A 23,706-nucleotide genomic window follows, 5' to 3' on the forward strand; every position below is an offset into this window, starting at 1 on the left:
ACTTTTGCTGGTCCTCAAGAAGCAGAGTTGTTCTGATATTCTATTTCGAAGGCAAATCGCTGAGTATAATGAAAAAAATTACAAAAAATATTCCTTTCTAATTTTCGAAACTCGGGAAAAAGTCTTATCTTAATTGAAATTTGTTTGAGAAACTGATAACCGGAATGGGCTGTAACAATTTGTAACAGCTTTAATTTCATGTGCGCACAAATAATTAAACATTGCCCACATAGAGTTCCCTTGGCAGAATCCGCTGCGCTGTTCGTGTGGCAAATTTAATAAATGGAAAAAGTTTCACAATGCCCAAGCCCCGACTTTGCCCTTGTCCCTTTTAGCCCAGAACTGTGAGTATTTTCAATTACACTTCCCTATGTGCCACGCCCCCTTCCAGCCGCCCATCAGGGGCATTTCGCATATTAAACTAATTACTTCATCAACATTTTAAACTGCCAGCCAGCCAAAGGGAAATTTGCATTTTCAGCCTGTGCGTATGCAGCGCTCTTTGTCCTTTTCCGCCTGATATCCTGTTGAGCGCACACTGTCGAGGATTAGCAGTCTAACAAGTGACACCTAGTGTTCAGCAGTGCGCCCTATGAATCCCAAGGACTTTCAGATCCGATCAGATTTACACATGAACAGAAGCCAGTTGATAAACTTGTAACGAATGAAGTTTACTAAAACATGTGCCAAAGTGTATGCAATTGTACACGATACTGTAACCCACTTTAAAAATAAATCAAAGTTCCTTTCGCCGTTTAAGATTAATCACCAGGTAAACCAATTAAAACAATGCCAACAGCCGCTAATCAGCCATAATTTATATATCAAATAGGGTGTGTAAGATGTCCTGCACTTCCTGGCAGATTTCCAGCTCGCTTTTCAATTTCCACACACAATACGCAGCCAGATTTTCCCCTTGCCTGTGCGAAGGTGTGTGTCTGTGTGAATTTACGCTATTTAGACACGCTTTCCCACTGTTTGCAGTTGTTGCTGTCGTCGCTGCAGCAATTAACATGCAGCCGCTGCCGACACTTGGAGCTCAGTGCTCCTCCACTTGCCCCCTCTCAGAATTTTCCTCTGCATTTTCCCCTTCAGCCTTCTGACAATTTCCCTTCCCTCCCTCCCTGTGGGGCAACAACTGCTGTTCCGTTTTGCGTGCTTTGTCACCATCTTGCCGCTTGCCGCCGTCTTGAGCGCGTAAATTGCTACTTCGTGGGCCAATCCTCCTGCTCCCCGCCGAAGTCACGACATACCCACTTCCCGCCAGTCTACTGGCAGGACCTACAGGACAGCCAGGACTGCCAGGACTCGCATTCCGCCCGCTGCGTCTTGGCCGTGGCCATTGTTTGACTTGGTCATTAGTAAATGTACTTTGTCGCAGCATAAAAAGGAGTTAAGTGCGCACTCTAAGGATTTATGTGCATTACCAAAGAATGAGGCGGCAATGCTCAATGCTGCCCCGGGAAAGCCGAGGCTGCCTTTGCCATGTGTTAAGTGCACATTTCTGATGAATGAGTCGGCTGGCTGCAACTGCATTTCAATTGCAGAAAGTGCTGAATGGGCTGGGGGCTGGAATTTATAGTTGAGCAGTTGCCGTCATTATCGCACAGGGCATGCCAATCATCCACTTGAGCAGTTGCACATATTGAAGTTATCAGAGAACTTCTAGATATGTAAATCATATTTTTTCAAGCATTCATATATTTGGGGCATGACAATGGACATGATTGTCGGTCTGGTTGGCCCGAAAATCGTAGAAAAGCATAAAAAGCTGCATGCATGGACAAGTAAACCAGAAAGGGGTTTTTATAATTCCTATTTTGAATTTCATTTCGCAGAGCCCTAACTACGAAACTCCCAGATTTTCTGTGTAATCCCATCGCCACTCTGGAGTGCAATTTCCTTATTCTCATGACGCTTGGCAGTGGTAGTAGTGCCACATGTCCGGCAAATAAATGGCTTGCAGCGACGAGGCCTTTGAACTGTTGGCAAATGCTAACACAAATTATCAAGTTACCATAAATTGCCCTCGCCCGGGCCGTACATCTAGCCAATGAAATCAAAGCCACATAAATTGCTCAAATAATTCTGCCTTCTCTCGGCATTCTCCTCTTTTCTCCAGGGAAAATGGCGCCCAACGAAATGCAGCCAAGACAAAGGACGAGCCAAAAGAATCATCACTTACAACTGACCACAAAGCTCCATAGCCACATCCAGAACCCGCCCCTTCCACGTCCACGTCCGCATCCACATCCACATCCCTTGGGAGCGGTGGTCCCGCAATCGATCAAAAGGAATTATGTCTCAACACAATTGTAAATAAATCTTTGCGGCCATGTGGACATCATGTGCATGCCGAGGCCCTGGCCGAAGGATTTGCCCAAGCGGGCAAAAGGGAGCTGGGCAAGATGGGACAGCCTCAAATCCTGCATATCATAGACACTGGGTATATGAAGATTGAGTGGTAATGTGTGCAAATCTAAAGCTTTCCTCCCCAGTTTGCCCCGATTTTCCCGAATGCGGCTGCTTCGATTCCTGTCCATCCGTTGACATGTTGGTAAATTGCTCCTTAGCTGATTGCATCGATTTCGGGGACTGGGTCTTAGCCAGAAACTGGGGAATTAAGTGTAAATGCCGGAAATTAATCTGCTCAAAGGGAGACAGACACAGGCAGCAATAGGCACGAGCCCAAATGCAATATTATTCAAAGTGATTTTACAAGTGCCGTTGGCAGTAGGAAATCGCCCCGTTGTCCGGTTCCTTTTCAGAGGACGAATACTTATAATGCGCATCGATAATGATTTGTAATTTAAAGCTCAAACAAATTTCCGGCAATTTTTGCGGCAGACACGCGCCAAGCATTTTCCACCTCCTTCCACCCCGCCAGCGTCATCTTGTTTACTTTTCATCTGCCGGGAAAAACAACTTGAAGGCTGTGTAAAAAACCGAACTTATCGGCGTAATCATTGGGCCAGGGAAAAAAACATTAATTTGTTTCTTGTAAACTGCTTTGCCGAGGGCTTTGTGCAATCAACACGAACGTGAGCATCTTCAATGGCTCGCATTCGGTTTGTTTGGCTTGGTTTGTTTGGGAAACTTCCCAACCGGAAATTCGATAGCAGGAAATGTGAAATGGCCGTTAATGGCGTACACAGTGCGTATGCGTAATGGTTGGGGTATCAGCCAGGAGTAACTAGCCTTTTTGCGGGGAATCCTTTAAAGAGTCGTATTATATCGCATTAACATGGAAATTAATCAGCTCTCACTACAAATTAATAATCTTGTTTTAGTTTATTAATTCATTATTTACTCGATTTACATTTATTTTACACTTTTTCTACCATTGTGAGCATAAAAAAGGATATGAATTTAAATCAACAAATTTATCTGTTTTCGTATATTTGTCAAAGACTACTTTATTGCTTCCCCATTGATGATTTAAAGTGCTTGTTGATTTATATGGTTAAAAAAATAGCGATGTATCATCTTTCCAATTAAACAAAAAGTTTATGCAATTAAATGTTATTGTTATTAACCATGCTATGTATTGTTTACATATTTTAAGAACTTTGAAATTGTTTCCCATTCTTTAAGGTAAGCAACCATTATGTTGCATTATCCAGCTTTCCGGCAAACAGGCCTGTTGGCGATTACCAGTAATAGCAGCACATGTTGATGGAACATTAGAGCACGTAACTGGGGGCGGCTGGAGGAAGTGGGAGTGGCACTTCATCCAACATCTGCTGCCGCTTCCTCAGTCGCTTGTCATGTCTATTGTTAGTCGCCCGATGTTGCCTGTTCCTCGTCATGTCGCCCATTAAAATCGTGTACACCATATGCCAGCCATATTAATTTTTTGCCACCCGGAAGTCGGAAGTGTAGGAGCCACGCCCATCGCCCAACGCCCACCGCCCCAATTGATAGGCAGTTGCTGGCGATTACGTGGCGCTGTTGCCGGCGACACGTGAGACGTGGATGCTCTTACGTGGTTATGGTTATCGTTCTTACGTAATTTCCTCTCATAATGGACATTGTTGTCGTACAGGCAATTAAAACGAATTGCTTGCTGCCCAAAAAGGATTATGGCCAATTGAGTCGCCAGCAATCTGCTTAAAATGTATTCACTTCGTATTGGTATGCAGACATTAATAGGTATTTGTAGAGCGGCTTAAACGTAGAGTGCTTCACATGAAAAGATCAGAGATCATCTGGGAATTTCATTAAAACGCTTCCTTTTTACGGCTTTCCCTGGGGCACCTTAAAGACTTGCTCCAACTCAAAAGAATCATCTTTACTGCATGAGCAGAGAGCTTGCGTTGTAAGATGTTTTATTTTTGGAAAAATAATTCACAAGTTCTTTACAAACATATCCCAGCCACATAATTAAAATCTGCTCTGGCACCAAGCAAAGTTATCTGCCCGCAAGTTTGCTGCTCCCTAACGCTTTCGTAATGACCGACCAACATCAGAGTCGTCGGTCGGGCGAGCTGGAAAATCCTTGCAGTTAACCGCACACAATTTTGTTATTTTTGCGGCGGACGAGCGATGTATCCAACTTGACGGGGGAAACCCACAGCAGCGAGGGGCATTTTTCCGTTTGCTGTCAGTGGCTCATTTGGCTGCTGAAAAGGCCAGAAGTCTGGACGGACTGCGACGAACTGGGAGCAGGATGGCAGACTGGCCAGGACGAGGGAGCGGATCATCCGCATCCTTTGGCCGCAGTTTATTTTCAGGGGGGAAAACAAAAAGTGAATAAGTTGCTGGCAGTGTTTGCTTGAGACTGCAAAATGGCCTGCAACTATCCCCGGAGAAGTGTTGTTATCAAAGCCATGTGGCACGGATGCTGGGATCCTTCTAATCCCAGTTTACAAGCTTATTTCCATACATGTATGAATTTCTCCGAGGCATAACTCAATTTGAGTCCGCTCACAGCAAGGATAATCATGTGAGTCACGATCTCTGGAGAATTTCCCCCACTCGCAGGGCCTGTGGAAAATACGATTTTAATCATATTTCCAGACAAGAAGAGATTGCTGCCTCTGCACTGGGTCTTAATAATGGCCAAAAGCGTTTTACCAAAATTGAAAACTCGTGCAAATAATTTGCATAATGTGCGAGAGACACTCTTCTCCCAAATATAAAGGAACCTCGAATATTGTCTCCTTGTTCTTCTTGGCTGTCAACACACTCGCAGCTTGGGTCATATTTTTATTCTGTTTTATTTATGCATATGAATGTATATAAAACAGGCTCCTTTGGCCACAGTGGGTAGTGCGCCTCACAAGCTTTGTGTAAATCACCCAAGGGTATACGTATGTCCATTTGAGCTTTTCACATGAATTGAATATGAATATATGCCGCAGGCAATGATTATGAAACATCATCGAAAAAATATGAAATACAAAACAATCATAAAGCCATTCGATTCTGTACCACTGTGCGTACTCATTTAATATGCGAGACGCAGAAATATATATCACTTGGAAAACGAAATTAGCCCTAAATGGTTGGTCGCCCGAGGGGGTTTAATATTAAGTATTTGACCCACTTTCCCCCTCCCCGCTCTTACTTAAATGACGTGGAAATACAAGTATAATTATGGAAAATACTCGCGCAAAATGGGGCATGTATATGCGACCGCTTTTTGTAGCAGCTTTAAGTGCAAATTTTCCCATGTCCTCTATGGCTTCGGTTGCAATTTATTTATATTGTAGACAAAATGGTCTGCCCATCTGCCCCCCACTCCGGAGGACCTGACTCCTGGCATTGGCAAAGCTTCAATAATTGCTGCCAAATTGCTGGCGAAGAAGTCAGCTCTGCGGCAAATGGCCGTCCCAGGGAAAACTTAATTGAAGTGTAAGCTGTTGAAGATGGAAGCTGCCTTCGGTCAGGTTTTTCCACCCGCCCACGTTCCAGTGAAGCCATCGCCAGGTCACGTCAAGCTGAAAGGAAAAATAGGAATTAAAAAGTTCAGCAAAAAGCGGCAAAAAAAGCAAAAATAAGAATGCTGGATGCAGAATGCAGCAGAAAACCGAAGGCAGCGCTCTAATGGATTAATTTACTTTGTCGCAGTGCCAAAGCGGCTGCCAAAGCACTTGAAATTGGAAGGCATTAGGGCGTGTAAAAGGTTTTTCTGGCCGGCCGCGCCACGCCCACTCAGCTGTGGAAATTCCCGCTTAAATGGCGCCAGTCGGCGTTGGGACCTAATTGAAATGCTGATGAAAAGAAAATTGTTGTTTAAAAACAATAATCAAAAGTGGAAAGCACTAAAACGTTTTCCCACACTCGCAAACACACACACACACACACACATACCCACACCTTTGTTTGGCTAAAAAGGAAGCGAAACGCCAGCTAAACAAAGCTGAACAGCAACAACATAAAGGAAGAGCAGGTAACAATGTTGCTGGCCGTGTTTTTCCCCAATTCCCGAACTAACTAGTTGGCTGAAAGGGACGATGAGGCGATGAGGACGACCAGGTTTCCCTTTCAACCTGCTTCGCTATTTATAGAAATAACAAAGCACTTGCAAGACTTAATGAATACGGTTCTGTTTTCACCCTGCATTAAGTAAAATGTGTTTTAAATAATCAAGAAAATATATATATTTTACATAAGGAATCCTTCTTCTTCACTGCCATATTGCCAATCAGACATAATCATTTGACTTACATGCATTGGCTATCTTGTATAGACACCTGCTCCACCTGTCCAATATACCTTTTAGGGCACACGAGTTCCCATCTTTTTACGCCCCCCTTGCATTCTCTGTGTTCCGGCTGCCATATGTTGGTCAAAAATAAATTGAAGTGGTTTCCCTGCGCCCCTGAATTCCAGCCAGGATACCTGCTCTGCATTACGGTGTCCTCGTGCTTTTGTGTCTGGTGTGGAAACCGCAAGCATTTAGCAAGAACGAGATAAAACGCCCTGCAAAGGGGGAGGTGGGTAGGGCATGGCAATTTCAGCATTAAATTAGGTGAATCCCCCCCGTTTTGGCCAGGTGGGACAGCTTAGCCTTTGCGACATCGTGTACCCGCATGTAAAGTAGTTTTTATGTGGCCTTGCCCGCCGTTGTGCCGCTGTGAGTGCATCATTAATTTTAATTTGTATTGCCCAAGCCGACAACACGGCCAACTGGCAGCCACGGCAAGGACACCCGGCCAGGACTCGCAGCCAGGACACTCGGCCATCCAACACAACCCTTCCTCGGGTCGTTTTCCCTGCCGGCAACCGCAATCCGACAACGTCACTTGCATGGCTGTTTAGTTTCACTTAAAGTGCCTCTTTGTTGTCTCTCTTGATGTCCTTTTCGTCCTTTCCCGCCCGTTCCCAGTGGAACAGGCGAGGATGTGGGGCAGAAACCTGAATTAGGATATGACCAGGGAGTTATAAAATGTGAAGAGAAAGTATTGGGCACCTTGGGATGTCCGTAAAATATTTGTGCCTTCTCGCTGCCAGAAAATGCATTCTACCACAATGTATTCAGTCGGTTTTATCCGATTTTTGCATCGGCACACTCAATGACTACCTAAAAATAAATATCTCGACTTTTATTGGAATAATGAATTGAATGAAGTTTTGGCCAAATGAATTTTTGCGGTAAATCTGAAAATAGAACGTGCGGATGTTGAGGGAAAAATCTAATATTCTGTATCAATTAAATTGAATTTTAGCCAGTTGCTGAAATCCAAAAAATAATCTAATAAATACACAGCACACAAGTTGCATGGAGTTAAAGTTTGCACACATGTTCTTTTTAATAACATTGACTACAACAGCTCCTCTGAGTTTTTCCAGAACAAATTTAGTAATTAGAAGTTTCATCGGTGGTCGTATCAATAAAGTACAAATGACTCTATCCCAGACATTGCAATTAGCCCACCTTCAGCAGGTTAACTAATCTACTGTCATGCGAAGGGATGGTTTCACTAAATATATAGCACCGATTTAAGCACATGGCACCCCATAATTAGCCGTAGCTTTTCCAGCCCAACTAATTTTCATTAGGCCATAGTTTGGCGAATGTATGGAATGGGAGTTTCAGCAGCCTAAAGCTGGGAAAAGTTTTCCATACTTGCCTCTCTTGTGTGTTGTTTAAAGATAGTAGCTTACCATTCGGGTAAGATAGTAATTCATATGTGTACTGAGCAAAAAATTAGTTAAAACAGATCTCTGGTAATGATTATAATTTTTTACGGCTCGGTTAACTCGCATACATGTAGCGCTTTTCTCTGGGATACGATGGACTCTGCGGATGAGTTTCCTCAACACGAACTGCCCCCATATAAACTAGGAATCAGCGGTTATGTAGACCACACCCAAACCCGCCCATTGCAACAACATAATAACACTTGTCAGTTCATTGTACCGCAAGTGCTCTACGCACATATATAACGCACATGGCCATACAGTGCCACCTCCAACCTGATTTTCCGGGGAAACTGGTACTGGACCAACGGGTGGTACTGATGATACTCATGGAATGGGCTTACTGGAGGGACGGACATTCTGTGTAACCAAAGTCGCATGTTTCACGTGCCAGCAGCAGAGGACTCGACTTCATGATTATGCTCCCTAGGACTGGGATTGCGATGACGACGCTGATGGCGATGATGATGATGTTGCTGATGATGGTAATTTGTTGTGGCTAATTGCGTTAAAACCGCATGGGCAGGCATTGAAACGTGACACATTTTTGCGCCATTTTCGGGTCACGCCAACAGCCAACAGCGAAAAGCCGACTCGCAAACGCCAGCAGTAGTTGCGAAAAATATAAAATATGCGCAAATCAGCAAACACACACACACACACACTGACCGTCAAAAGGTTTTGCCTGCCACAATATTATGACTAGAACATTCCCCTTTTAGCCGGGCTCATGCAATCCGTTGGCAGACAGGTCGACAGGCATTGAAACAAAGTCATTGCGGACCAGGAAAATGTTTTCAGCCTCTGGCAGGCAGTGTCAGCTTCAATCAGCCATTCACTCGGGCACACTCATCCGCCCCGTTGTCCCTGCAACATTCGTGTGTCTGGGCAATAAATTTGTCAATTCTTATTTATTATCTATCTTATTTGTTGTCCCTCGTGCCGCGATTTGCCCATTTTTTAACATGCGGACTCTGCGGTGGCTAAAGCGAACCACTCACTGTAAGATGGAGGCCTATATGTATGCACTTGTTTTGCTAAATTTAAACCTTTTAGGTTTGCGCCGCGTTTATATAAGTTAACACGAGCAAGTCAGAGGGGTGCGACGACCCGCCGAAATGCCATCCAAGACCGGATGGACCAACAATAACATCGGCGACGCTGAGCCAGCCCAGTAACGCATTTCGCTTTAGCGAAAGCGATGTGCAAGGGTCAGCGTAATGCGAGGCGGGCATGTGCGCGCTGGGTGACCGTCGAAGGCACGGAACTCCAGACGGCACGAGGCGCTGACTAAGCGCTCTGCTGGGACCGCTGCCTCCAACCGAAGACTTGGCGGCCTGAATAAATTTGATTTGCATTTAGTTCGTAAGATACCAAAATTCAGAGCAGTTGGCTCTAATAAAAAGAACCATTCAATACAAACGTATTTGGTTTAATTGACGCCCAACGCGCTTAAGTGTCGTAAAACCTTAAAATCCGTAGTAAAAAGATCTAGAAATCAAGGTCTCGTAATCGGGTTTTCTTTGACACTTCGGACTCGCGCGCTGCACAATAATAGTGAACAGCAACAAACAAACAAAATTATCTAATACAAAAGCAAAACAACGCTGCACAAGCAACAGTGAAAACCGCTGCATATCAACAGTAATCAGCTAAATCAACGACAGCCAGAGGATAAACGGATCAACCAGCTACCGTCTTCGATGCATTTTTATTATACCAGTATACCAATATAACATGTAAGTGAGATCTTTATTTTCAATTTACCTCTTTTAACGTCAACCAGACATGTGTGCCAATTTTTGAAAAAAAAAAAAAAATACACATAATAAGTAACGAAATAAAAAAAAAGTGATTGCAATTAAAAGTTCAGGTATAGCGATTTTCATTTACAAATAAAAAAAAAAAAAAAAAAAAAAAAACAAATGATGAAGAAGGAAAATTAAGCTCTTTCTCATACAAATTATAAAAAAAAATTTTTTTTAAAAAGTATCATTGTCCGATGTATAGAAACAGTAACGAAAACAACGACAGTGACGAAGACTTAATACAGAGCTATAAAGACATAAGAAATAATAGCCATCAAGGGGGTTACATTGACGGTACTGAGACCGACGAAGATATAGAATTAAGTAACTTAATTGACGGCTTTACAGACAAAGTAAAAATGGTTAACGACCAGGAATTTCAAAATCAACATCAGGACCTTCAACAAGAGACAACAGCAACACAAGAACAGGCGAAAACCTCAGGTACCATTAGTAATAAAGATGTAATTAGACTCATGGAAGCGGCCGTAAATGGCGCACTAGAGCATCAACAAAAAATATTTTCAGAAAAGCTTAAAGAGGTTGAGAATAGGCAGAGAGTAAATGAGGGTGGACCCCTAGTGGTATACGAGCAAATACCACATAACTCAGCTATCTCTTGTAATGAACCACTAGACTTAGTAAAGTCCATACCAAGTTTTGACGGAAAACAAGATGAGTATGTGGCATGGCGAACCGCAGCAGTTAACGCCTACGAAATCTACAAACCATATTTGGGTAGCTCTAGAACCTACCAGGCCGTAGGAATCATACGTAACAAGGTAATAGGCCCCGCGGGAGTAATGCTTACGTCACATAATACAGTACTAAATTTTGATGCTATAATAGCTAGAATGGACTGCGCTTATGCAGAACAAACTCCAATCGAGGTAACGCAACAACAAATGCTTACTATGCGTCAGGGAGAACTTCCCCTAATGACTTTTTATAATGAGATTGAGAGAAAGCTAACTCTTATTATTAGTAAGACTTTGTTGTCTTATGACACAAATACTGCCGCTATCTTAAATAATAGGTCACGGCAGGACGCTTTGACCGCTTTTGTGACCGGGTTAAAAAAATCAGTCCGACATGTAGTTCTCTCAGCTGCGCCCAAAGATTTGCCATCAGCATTGGCTGTGGCTCAACGGGCAGAGTCTTGCAATGAGCGAGCCTGGTTCGTTGCAAACTTTAATAAAAATTTAGAGGACAAATCCTACAATTCAGAAAACCGTCGCCAGGGTAACCGTTTTCATAACACCCCACAAGGTAATAACCACAACAACTCCCAGGGTGTTTTCCAGAGAAATCAAAACAATAATGCACCGGGCACTAGTAACCAAACTAGAGGCTCTCAATTTTCTAAAAACCAAGGACATAAAGGCCAAACGCAACAGAACAGTGAATCAAATAATCCTCGTAAAAGCTATTCTCAAAATCTAGGTCCCGAACCAATGGACGTTGATCCCACATCACGTTCTAAATTTAGGGGCGAGCAGACAGCTCGCAGTCGTCAATGGTTGAACCATACGACCCAAGAGCAGTCACATGACCAGGAGTATAGGGTAAAGTCATCCTACGAAGCAGCGGAAATCGAGGCAGATAACACGTCCGATTCGGAATCATGTAATTTTTTAGGGGAACGTCCCTGCTCCCGTACATAATTCGTACGATAGCGGGGCGGGAAATCAGGTTACTGTTAGATACAGGAGCCTCCAAAAATTACATAAAACCTTTATCTGAACTAAAACACTTCAAACCGGTGGAAACACCATTTGAAGTTACATCAATCCATGGGCACACAAAAATAAAACAAAAGTGTCTGATCCATCTATTCAATGTTAAGTCATACTTTTTCTTGTTAAACAACCTGAACGGATATGACGGAATTGTTGGACTAGATGTACTAAAAAGGGTCAATGCAAAAATTGATCTAACAAAAAACATCATTGAGCATGATCATGGTACAGAGCAGATTTTTTACTCAAAATGCAGAAATGTAAACTTTATTAACATCAATGACGTGGACGTGCCAAACGCCGTCAACGAAGATTTTAAAAAGATGATCAAAAACAGATCAAAAGCCTTTGCGGACCCAAACGAGTCCCTCCCCTTTAATATAAATACGGTCGCCACGATCCGCACTGACGGGGAACCTGTATATTCAAAACTCTACCCATATCCGATGGGTGTAGCCGATTTCGTCAATTCAGAAGTTAAACAACTTCTAGCAGACGGAATAATAAGACCATCCCGGTCGCCTTACAATAACCCAATTTGGGTTGTTGATAAGAAGGGTTTTGACGAAGAAGGTCATAGGAAGAAACGTCTCGTTATTGACTTCAGAAAACTGAATCAGAAAACAATTGATGACAAGTATCCTATACCATCCATATCGACCATACTGTCGAACATTGGAAAAGCCCAGTACTTCACGACTCTTGATCTGAAGTCGGGCTTCCATCAAATTGAGCTCGCGGAGCGCGATCGAGAAAAGACAGCTTTTTCGGTCAACAATGGGAAGTATGAATTCTGCAGACTTCCCTTTGGTTTAAAAAATGCCCCTAGTATTTTCCAACGGGCCATAGATGATGTTCTGAGAGATCACATCGGTAAAACTTGCTATGTCTACGTCGATGACGTAATCATTTTCTCCCAAACAATGGAGAGTCATGTCAACGATATAAACACGGTCCTAAAAACTTTGTGCGATGCAGGCATGAGAGTGTCTGTAGAAAAATCTATGTTCTTTAAGGAGAACGTAGAATATTTGGGATTCATAGTGTCCCGAGGGGGAATTAAAACTTCGCCTGAAAAGGTTAAGGCTATAAAAGAATTTCAACCTCCATCAACACTGTTCAGTCTCAGGTCATTTCTGGGACTGGCCAGTTATTATAGATGTTTCATAAAGGGGTTTGCTAGCATCGCAAGACCTCTGACGAATATTCTAAAAGGTGACAATGGAAAAATTGGTGCAAACCACTCAAAGAAAGTCAAACTAGAGCTGACCAACGAGCAGCGAAAATCATTTGAAAAACTTAGAAACATCCTGGAGTCTGAGGATGTCATGTTGGCATACCCAGATTTCACTCAGCCATTTGACTTGACCACTGACGCCTCTGGAAGCGGCCTAGGGGCTGTTCTTTCACAGAAAGGTCGTCCAATCACCATGATCTCTCGTACGTTACGCGGAACAGAGATTTCAATGGCAACAAATGAACGAGAACTACTAGCAATAGTATGGGCACTCCAAAATCTCAGAAGCTATTTATATGGCGTAAAGAAGTTAAACATCTTCACCGACCATCAACCACTGACCGGTTCAATGTCGGATAAAAATCCGAATCCCAGGCTCAAAAGGTGGAAAGCGTTTGTTGATGAACATAACGCACAAGTGTTCTACAAGCCGGGTAAAGAAAACCACGTAGCCGACGCCTTGTCGCGGCAAAACGTAAATGCTTTAGATAACGATACACACTCCGACATCGTTACTATCCACAGCGAGGAGTCGTTGACCTACACTATAGAGTCAACGGAAAAACCTGTAAACTGTTTCAGGAACCAAATAGTGATCGAACAGGCAGATTTCCCGTCTATAAAGTCGATCATCCTTTTTAAATCAAAAACGCGTCACATTGTGCGATTTACAGACCGCACAACACTGCTTCGCTCACTAGAAGATTTAGTAAAAATAGATGTCGTCAATGCAATCCACTGCGAGCTACCTATACTCGCCTTCATTCAGCACGATTTAATCGTCGCTTTTCCCTCGACGACATTTAGACATTGTAAAAGCTTGGTCACCGATATAACAAACAGTACCGAGCAAAGGGAAATTATGACCACGGAACACAATAGGGCCCATAGAGCAGGACAGGAAAACGTAAAACAGGTCCTTCGTGACTACTTTTTTCCCAAAATGGGCCAGCTAGCGGCAGAAATCACCGCAAATTGCAGAACATGTTCCAAAGCAAAATACAATCGTCACCCAGTGCAACAAACCATAGCGGAAACACCAATTCCCGGTTATACTGGGGAAATTATCCACATAGATATATTTTCAACTGATCAAAAGCATTTTCTAACTTGTATCGACAAATTTTCAAAATTCGCTATAGTCCAACCAATCGATTCAAGAGCAATCGTAGATATCAAAACTCCGATACTACAACTAATAAATCTGTTCCCTAAAATAAAAACAGTTTATTGCGACAATGAAAGGTCTATCAACTCACAAACCATACGAACCATCCTAGAAAATAGGTATGGTATACAGGTCTCAAATGCGCCCCCCTTGCACAGCACGTCTAATGGCCAAGTTGAGAGATTTCATAGCACCCTAGCAGAAATCGCACGGTGCATCAAGATAGATCAAAACATAACCGAGACAACCGACCTCATTCTATTTGCAACAATAGAATATAACAGAACTGTCCACTCGGTTACAAATAAAAAGCCTCATGAAATAGTTCACGCTATTCCACCAGATTTTGCGGGCACAATAAGAGACAAGATCAAAGAGGCTCAAGAGAAAACACTTAGGTACTCAAATGAACACAAAGACAATAAGCAGTACCAAGTAGGCGAAAAAGTCTGGTTAAAAACCAACAGACGCCTGGGTACCAAATTAACGCCACTCTGCTCAGAAGAGGTCATTGAGGCTGATCTGGGCACGACAGTGCTTATTAAAGGGAGGGTGGTCCATAAGGACAACCTTCGTTAAGAGGGTGCCCAATTTAATTTAAAATTTTTTTTACATTTTTTTATATTATCACTTTTTTATACTTTAGTGGCGTTTGTTACTCTCTATATTTTATATTTTTCGCACTTAGGTTAGGAAACTTGCTACTCCCGTTAGTCCTACTGACAACTCCCTCTTGGACCATAAAACTAAACGAATACTCACACGCTAACCACATACCAATAATGGACGGAGATATTACTTTATGGGACGAGTACGGTTACATGGGACATACAACGAACGTTACATCGTACGAGACTTACGCAGACGAGACGAAACACGCAATGGACTTCTTCGTGAAGGAGCACATGAGACGGGTACTTGAAACGGACTTGGAACGAATAGAGACTCTTCTGGACACACTAAAGGTACGTCACCGACATGCCCGTAGTCTTAATTTCATAGGGACTGCTTTAAAAGCAATAGCGGGGACACCTGACTCTGACGACTGGGACCAGGTGAGGCTTAGACAGGGACAGCTAACGGACTCGGTAAATGGACAGATAGAAATAAACGACAAAATACAATTGCAATTAAACACACTGACCTCATCCATGAATTCTATTTTAAAATCGGACAACTTAGACACAGAACATTTGTACGAGACAATTTTGGCAAAAAAACCGCGTTGTAATTCAAGAGCTTGAAAATTTAATACTTGCAATCACCCTTTCCAAATTAAACGTAATAAGTCCAATAATCCTGAATGACGTTGACGTAAAGGAGATTGAAAGTAAACATCCCACAAACGTTAGCGTGTCAGATATTTTAGAGGTAGCTAGCATAAAAACTTTTCAAAATCGAGACCTATTGTACTTTTTAATAAAATTTCCGAAGCCTTTGTTAACTTGTAGAAAAATAAGAATATTCCCAGTACAGCATGAAAATAGAATCTTAGATTTCGAGGACGGTAGCACGGTCGCGGATTGCGGTACGGAAACCTTCGCGGTCAAGGACTGCAATGTATCAGCGGGCACCACCTTCTGCAGGAGATCGAAAGCGCCAACTTGCGCACAACAACTCATCTCTGGCATGGTCGCCCATTGCAACACCCAGCCTGGACACTTGGACCCAGTCACCATGATCGACGAGGGAATGCTCATCACCAACGATGTAACGATAAATATCACCGACGAAAAGGGAATAAGCCGGATGATATCAGGAACTTACCTGGTATCATATACCGAAAAAATTAAAATAAACGGCACCCTTTACGTCAACAATATCGGAACATCAAAGAAGAAAGCCGCAGTTTCAGCCATGGCCCAAGTAAACGTTCTGAGGCATCTAGAGCGCCTTAGTCTGTCATCAATTCACGGAATGAGCGTTAAAAATCTGCAGCACATCAACCACCTCCAATCCCGACTGCCATCAGGCAACACCTGGATCTTTTGCTCTGTCTCCTCCACAGCCTCAATAACCCTGGTCATCATCTTTCTTATCTACCGTCTGAAAGCCAAACGTCAACAACCATCTAAGACCATTGAATCCGGGGACGACTTCATCTTAAGACAAGGAGGAGTTAACACGAGCAAGTCAGAGGGGTGCGACGACCCGCCGAAATGCCATCCAAGACCGGATGGACCAACAATAACATCGGCGACGCTGAGCCAGCCCAGTAACGCATTTCGCTTTAGCGAAAGCGATGTGCAAGGGTCAGCGTAATGCGAGGCGGGCATGTGCGCGCTGGGTGACCGTCGAAGGCACGGAACTCCAGACGGCACGAGGCGCTGACTAAGCGCTCTGCTGGGACCGCTGCCTCCAACCGAAGACTTGGCGGCCTGAATAAATTTGATTTGCATTTAGTTCGTAAGATACCAAAATTCAGAGCAGTTGGCTCTAATAAAAAGAACCATTCAATACAAACGTATTTGGTTTAATTTATATAAATAAATCTGCCAGTATTTAAAGGTATATATTGAACTGTAAATAACTATAAAAATTAGCTGGAATCTAGAGAGCTAAAGCTGCTGGATGAACTCTTGCTTTAAAGAGGCTTCCGCAGTACAAAGGCCTGGAAACACAGATCCCGATGATTTGGATTCTGTGTTGATAAACACGAAACTCTATAAACTTGCTACGTTTGAGTGTGTGTGTGTGCGAGTGTGGGCGCTTTGAGGTATGCCACCATTTTTTCTTTATTTATGTGCAGGCTTCGCATTTTTTGGTGTGTTAGTTTCCCGACTCGCACACACACACACATATCGAACGGTAGCAGCCATAAATAAAATTTAAGCTACACCAGAACGACGACAGCTTGTGTGTGTGCGAGTCAGTGTGCCAGTGTGTTGGTGTTTCAGTGTGTGAGTGTGTGCGAGTGTGGGCACTCAAGCAACAAAAGGTAGCACGGCGCAGTGGCATGTGATTTATGATTGCTCACCCAGTGAGGTTAAGACTTTGAAAATATTTTCACAGACACACAAAACACAGGAGACCGAGAGGACATTCCTCGGACTGGCAAAACGCCGGTGGAAGTTGGATGGAAGTGCGCCTTTGCCAGTGGCATAGGCCCAAGTTCAATGGCCTGGCATCCTTTCGCCTCCGGTGTCTCCTGCTGTTCCGTGAGGGCCTGTCATAAAGCTTTTATTAGTTGCTGCCGCTGCTGCTGCAGCGTTGTTCTCCTAGGCCGAAATGCACAGCACAATACGCACTCCACCCCCCGCAGGATACTTGCTCACACATCCGACTGCTGATCCTGCTGTTCAATCTAATGGGCGCACATGTCCATAACTGTGAAACATTTGCCTAAGAATCTCGCACGTTTCCTGCTCCAGACGAAGGGCACTGAGAGAAATTGGCTGATTGAGTTGGGACAGACAAATAGCGATAAAGAGTATGACTAATGACTACTTTAGAAATGATTAAAAAGTTGTGAGTTCGGGGAAAGGAAACACAATGTGTTCTTTGAGACGATACTATGTATTTCTTTCAGTGCACATGTTTAAGGCAGGAAGACGGACGAGCTGCCTTCTGCCGCACGTGCCTTTTCGCTTTATCAGGCCAATAACGTGTGTGTGTGTGTGCGAGGCAAGTTTTAGCATAAGTCTGGCCAAGTTGCATTCAACACTCATTGTTGCTGGCATTCCCGTTGCTGGTGGCTCCGCATTATGGAAAATAAACTTGCATATCTTAAGTGCGGCCATAATCCAGTCTTCTGGCCAACTGCTCGTTGCCTTTTAAACGACTCTGCCGCACAGCAGTCGCAGTCCTGCCAGAACTGAATCATTTGCAAAACAATTAAAGTTCTATTAGGCGGCAAATGCAAATTCAGCTCGTTTCGGGTGCCTTGCCCACACAGGCGACTGTGCACTTCTCTGGGATTTTTCGGCTCTGTGTCGCATAAATGTGTTTGCCAGTTTAGTGCATAAGCCGTTTTAATTGTTTCGTTAAATGAGCCAACAGCAGAAGCACTGCGCAGCTTAACCATAAAAGTTTTCGGGCCAAAAGGAGGGAGAGCGGGCGAAGTGTTTGCATGTTCCTTTATGATATGCAGATTGCTGGAATTTTTTAAATTAAGCAAGGGCATAAGCGAGCATTTCGTGCAGAATGTCGCTTAAAGGTCTCCTGAGTTTTCAACTTTATTGCCTTGCTTTATGGTTAAATATAGACGTTAGATTCGTATATTAGTTGACTTAGTCTATATTTACAGTTTCCAAATATGCATAGCTGCTTGGAGAAGACAGAACTTCAATGATCATCAATTTATTCATCCGCTCGCTGTGGCTAAGTCCCCATTTTCCGGATCCATCCAAGTGTCGTATCATTTCCCCCCACAATTTGTCCTCCGACGTTTTGGCAACAATATCTGGACCACTGTCAGCACACTTTTACCTCTCACATTGTGCGCTGCATGTGCATCAGTGGTGAGAAATGCATTTTATTTGTGCAATTTTTTGCCGAGACAGTTACACAATTTGTTTAGAGGTTCGATTCCGGCAAGCGATTGTCAATATGTTTTTATCAAATAGCAACAATATTTACACATGCATAAATTTGTCTGTTCGCGTGAGACGCTATGTTAAATTCATATATATACTACACTCGATTGTATATATGGCATGGTGTTTTTGGGCGAGACACGTCCATTGGGGAGTTTTGTGTTTGTGTCAATAAAGTTTTATTTTATTATTTCGATGTGGTGTGTGTGTGTGAGTCTGTTGCCATTCGCATGTTTGCTCTATTGAATTTATATGCAGCACACCCCCGCCCGCACACCTTTCCATTTTTATCCTTTTGCCAACCATGCAGACTGTGTGGCATGTTATATACGCACGTGGCCGGACCAAAATAAAACATGTTGCTGCCCCTCTCCCAAAGTTATCGAATTTATGTTCGTCTGTGTATTGAATTTTAATGGTCTTTGAGGCAAACGCACAAAATGCTTCGGGGAATTTTGCTGGAGAACTACTTAAAATAAACTCATCGCCCTCGTCGTTCTCTTAAATTGGATTTTGTGCAAAGGAAGAGGCGAACGGAATGGAATGGAAATCGGTATGTGCGTTTGGGGGTAAATAAATTGTGTAAAAAATATGTTTACCGAATAAAAATATCTGCAATTGCAACCGCAATCAGGGTAACTCGCAATGGGGCCTGCCTGCCTTCGCCTGACATCTACATGAAAGGGGAAGCATCAAAGGCAGCAGCAAGGATATAGCCCGCCCCCGCGCCATTAATATTAGAATTTATGGATGCCAACTAACAACGCCAGCAGCAGCAGCAGCAGTAGCAGCAACAATGGCAACAACTTTGACAACTTGCAACTACAGCGACAACGACAACGAAAACAACAAGGCGCAATGTTAACGCCAGCGTGCATTGTTAGCAGATTCAAGTGTCTGGCGCTGCAGCAGCAGCAGCAGCAACAACAGCAGCAACATGCAACATGCAGCAGCAACTGCAGTGCCGTGCGGAAGCAGCAACAGCAGTTGCTGATAACCATAACATTGAGTGATATACGAGAGCGGAGAGGGTTGATTGCTCGACTCGACTCGAGTGTGGGTGTGTGTGTATCCGTGAGCAAGGACCTCCTTTATTGTGTCGCTGTGTGTATCTGTGGGTGCTGCTTCATTGCTTAACGCAGCATAAGCAGCATCGCACAGGCAGTCAGCCAGACAGCAGAGACAGCAGCAGCGGCGGCGATGTGGAGGGGTTGTCGATGGCCCCACTAATTTCTGCTGCACATGCAATTTTTTTATGCCGCCCACGCAGCCCCACACTTTATTTCCCCCACGGCACCCACACTTGTGACGGTTTTCAATACGCTTTCTTCTGCGAGAATGGCGCATGCAAATGCGAGGGGTTAGCAAATCATCTGCGCAGCGCTGAGAGTGACAAGTGGCTCCACTGAAATATAGGATCTGCATTAAATAGGGTTCATTTTTCGCTTTTCTATTTTACATTTTGGAAATAGCCAACAGCGCAATAAACTTATTAAATAGTGGAAGTGCTTAAAAGGCTGTGTAAAACTATTATTGACTTCAAAGTATATTATTAACTACTTTTGAGTAATTTTTCCCTATTTACTCCTGTTCCATATATTTTCCCGTGAAAGAGTATATCCTTTCGTGTCCTAGTCCTGCTCTCTGCTTTTTTCGCTTATGTCAGCCCGACACTCCCGCACACACACACACACACACTCAAATGCAGTGAATGTGCAACGGAACTGCATTAAGCGTGCTCGATTGTGAGCTTTAAAAATTATGGCCAGCCCGATATTTTGTTTGGAGGTCAGCCATATTGTAAATTGACTGCCTAGAGCTCAATCAAAGTTTATATTACCCCAGAAAGGGCAACCGCTGGGGCCAAGAACGCGCCGCTGCCAAGAAGTTGGAAGGCAAACTCGATAAGGGATACACGAAAATATATTGTATGGGTTTTTGTGACTCGACATATAGATTGTTCCGTTCGAACGGAACACACACTCGTGCAAATGCTTGTTGGTATTGTGCTGTATTTTTTCGTTATTTTCTGGGACTTTGCTGCCTTGTGGCTTTTATTCGAGCTTCGTGCTGCTTTCGACTTACGACGACTGCAGCTGCCAAATGTCTAGCAAATATATAGAAGTCTATTAAGTTAATGTCGCGTAATTTAGCAAACTGTCAAAATCGCTGGCAAGTGAACAGCAACTGAATTCGGTACCATTCAATAAGTTTACTTGACATTGCCAAGTTGTGGATGTGTGGATGTTTTCCAGACAATGGAGTTTTGGCTTGAACTTTGCAGTTTACTAATGCGTTTAGCCGAGCTTTACTTTACTGCGCGCAGCTGGGATAAATGCGAATATCATACAATTTAGTAGGATTACTACTAAATAATTAAATCAGATTGCCATAATCAACATCATCTGACCGCTGGCATTACCTTCTAGCATTTTGTAATTTGGCCTGTCATAATAAAACTCCGCGAAACAAACAAAAAACTCCGACGGGCAGCGCTATGAAAAGTACGCAAAACATTTGAATTATTTACCATAACTTTTCCCATCTCGCAAACACAAAAGGCAGGAGCAATTCCTTTGTACAACATGCTAGATGTTTTCCCGCTCCTCCAGCTGCTCAATTGCTGTTGATGCGTGGCCTGTCCATGCAAATTTTATGGCATACTTTTAGGGGCATTTCCGTTTGTAAGCATGGCCAAAACGGAAGTGGGGAGAGCGGAGTGCCAGAACTTTATATGATTTTTATTTGAAAACACCGAAATTGATTTGCTGCGCTCTTCGTGTAAAAAGGAACTTGAGCATGTTGACAGTTGGAGAAAAAAGACAAAAAAGGAAGACAGGTGCTCAGGCAAATTGACAGCAACCACTTGAACAGATCTCCTCACTTTGTTGCAACTTTGGCTGTGTTCAAGAATATCGTTGTCATAAATTGTTGGCTATCCCCAGATTTATTTATTTTCGAAAACGATTGCAATTCTTTATCCTGCTCCACAATCTACTGAAGCGTCTACGGCTGATGACTGATGCGATTTCGCCCCAATTACTATGAATAATACAACAAATTCGGGATAAATTTCAATTGTCTGGCATTATCGTTCGATTGGCAATTGGGCAAATGGTTTGTCAATAGGCCATTTAAACATTGAATACACTTGCCACTTAACTGGCCTTTCTGATTAAGCGATTCTGATTCTGCCCCGCCGCAAACAATGCGTTGTTTTATTATTGTGCATGTAATACATTCAACATATAACAATATTGCATTTATCATACATAGCTCTCAATTTATTGTGTGTGTGTAGAATCGATTTTATAAATTCACCGCACTATATACATAATATTTTTAGATGCAATTAAGCATTGATTGAAATTGTATTTACACAAGCTTGTTATTATTATTAATAGAAATGTGAACTAATAAGCAAAAAAGTCACCTAACACTTTAATATAAAGCTCTTTAAAGTTTCTAGAATGTTTCTGATTGTTATTGCCTTTGCATTAACATGAATTCAAATGGTACAATTTACAGAGTGGGCTGCTAAATTTAATTAAATACTCCGCATAAATTTGAAACACTAATTAGCTCCGTAGGATTTAATTCTCCCACTCCTCCTTAAATTAAATTTGTCCGACATTTTGCCAATTAGACGCCTGCCTTTTGATCCGATGCGTGTGCATTGTGGCTTAACTTGAGCTCTCCGGAAACTTATGCCGACACGGACTCAGCTGCTCCTGCATCCTGGACCGGGGGCTTAAGGCGCTGCCCCAGTCTCCGGCACCGTGTCCGTGCAATGCTAATTAGCTGGCCCCGATGGAATCCTCCCCCCGGCAGAGCTCTTTGTTAATCAAGCGAAGCTCTAAGCCTGCGCAGCCCGGAGCAGTGGAAACCGGAGGAGCTGCCGTAACCAAGGATCACCCGAAACCCCTTTGCGGTGAGCCGGCGGAGTCAATCAATTTTGCGGCCGGCATGTGAATCAAACTAATTAAATATTTACAAAAGGCATCCAAAGTCCATCAAACAGGCATTGAACCTCGTTTTGACTTCATTAGCCGCGATTCCTGCGGTTGGTCGTCTCGCAAGTCAAATTTAATGGCAGCCAGAGTCTATTTTAAGTTGAAATGGGTACCGCCAAAATATTGCGGAGCTAAATTAAAGTGAATTGAAATTTAAAACTAAACCATTATTAGGAGAAAAAGGACCGATTTCCAGCAGTTTTTGACATGCGAAATAATATTTTGCCATTGTGGCAGGATATTTTTGTAAGTTGTAAGTACAGGTGAAGTTTTGATAAATGTAAGCGGAAAAGCGGTGGCAACAAATCATGAAAAAATAACTAAGGAAAGTTTAATTTGAATTTCAAGTTTGCGCGAAAAACTTTCTGTCGCAGTTTTCAGCTTGTCTCCATTTCGTCCTTTTTAGCAGTTTTCTCTCCTTCGCCACTCGCTACTCTATTATAAACTTCCTTTCTGTTTGCGGACAAATGCTTGGCAATTACTTTTAAGGTTCCCCGAAACAAATTGATTGCCATCGTGGAGTTGAGTGGAACTGAGTCCTCTGACTGCACTGGAGTGGAGTGGAGTCCTGTGAGTCCTGTGCGAGGCAACAAGGTGAAATCAACGTTAAAATAATTCACATCGATAATGGCGCTTTAATCGCATGAAACTTCCGGCAATTTGCGAAGAGTGTTGAGTGCTTGAGCTGAGTTCGGTCTTCCTGTTCCCGCATTGATTTGCTTGGGGCAAATTTTAGATTCTCATTGAGTGGTTGTGTACACTAAAATAAATTACAAATCGATGTTTTGTTTGAGAAAGCATTAAAGCATTCGAATTTAAGCATAAGCACAGTTCACTTAACTTCAATAAAGAATACGTTGTCTTGAGAAATATTTTAATAAGCGCTTGATTTTATTTACAATCACTTGATATAGCTTCGCACCTTGCTCCCAGTGTAATCCTATGGAAGCCCCAACTTTGGTTGAATGCTTTGCCGCGCTAATTTTGTTAATGTATCCTTTATACCTACAGACACACATACAGGCGCACTCACACATAGATACTGCGAGGAATGTGGG

This window comes from Drosophila mauritiana, chromosome 2L, assembly GCF_004382145.1.
Source record: "Drosophila mauritiana strain mau12 chromosome 2L, ASM438214v1, whole genome shotgun sequence".
Classification (NCBI taxonomy): Eukaryota; Metazoa; Arthropoda; class Insecta; order Diptera; family Drosophilidae; genus Drosophila; species Drosophila mauritiana.